Genomic DNA, 1,334 nt, shown 5'->3' on the forward strand with positions numbered 1-1,334 from the left:
ATTTGGAAATTAACTAGGTTTTCAGAAGTAGCCATCATTACAAGGAAAATGTTAAACTCCATCGGTTTTGCTAACTTGTGAGTTTTTCTAAAAATAAGCTAAGTTTTCTTCTAAGTAAAACAAATGTTTTAAAATGACTATTTCATAAACTTCGATAGCTTACTAGGCTATTTCAGTGGCCAATGTAGTCTCTCGAATTCGGGCCTAGCGTTTAGGCCTGGCTGGGGAGGTTACAAGCTTCTATCTTCATTTGCATCTATTTAAAGAAAGCTTTCATTTACCCTTCATCCCTAATTTATAGAAATGTTGCGATTATACAGTGTTTCCCCTAGGCAACTATTAGAGATTTCTTGGCACTTATTAGTATCATATTTTTGGATTGTAAGAAGCGTCGGGAAGAACCTTTTCTAATTAGTTTAAGGAACATGTGTACCCTTACTTTTAAGGGTCCTCATGGTGTAGATCATTTCAAGCAATTAGATAATCTTATCCCCGTAATGAACAAATTCCCTAAAAATATTGTCATTTTATCCCTATAAGGACATTTTAATAAAAAAAATAACTCAAATTTTTTTTTTATCTTAAGTGGACCTTCCTTTGTCTACAATATTTTTGGCTCTTTTTGTCAACAATCCCATCGCATAGAATCAATATCGTTACCTAAGAATATAGCCTTTAAAATTCAGTGATATGTGGTCTCTGAGTACCATCTGAAAATTATGTTTTAATGAGCGCAACCCCAATGTAAAAGACTTGGGTTTTGATTTGACAAATGCAAGTAAGAGCTCTTCCTATATATTTTTCAGGGATTATGCAAACCCACCTTATTTACATGGTGCTTTAGCAAGGTTAAGGCTATCCTTTTGTTGAGTTTTGCCTTTCGACATAGGCGTCAAGTGGTTAGGCAACACTTTGCGAGGGGTGAATATATATCATGTATGAGTTCTCCCTCAAATTTATTTTTTGCTTAAGTATCGCTATATAATTTTGTATATGCAAGTGGTGAATAATTTTGTATATAAAAGGTAACTGTTGTTTAACCATGGTGCGGTGATGCCATTGAGGTAGTATGAACAAAGTTTTCCAAGTTTGAATTCCATTGTACATAAATATATATCATGTGTGAGTTTTCTCTCAGATTTATTCTATGTTTAAGTCTTGCTATATATGATCTTGTCAGATTTATTCCAGTTTTTAGTTTGATTGTGCTTTATACTGAGTTAGTTCAATTATAGTCGCTTAAACATGTATTATTTGTGATTGTATTGTATATATAACTATACTCGTAAACTCCTTTAAAAAATGTTAAAATATGCTTCAAGTCTATATACTCT

The sequence above is a fragment of the Gossypium arboreum genome, chromosome 13 (assembly GCF_025698485.1).
Source record: "Gossypium arboreum isolate Shixiya-1 chromosome 13, ASM2569848v2, whole genome shotgun sequence".
NCBI classification, from domain to species: domain Eukaryota; kingdom Viridiplantae; phylum Streptophyta; class Magnoliopsida; order Malvales; family Malvaceae; genus Gossypium; species Gossypium arboreum.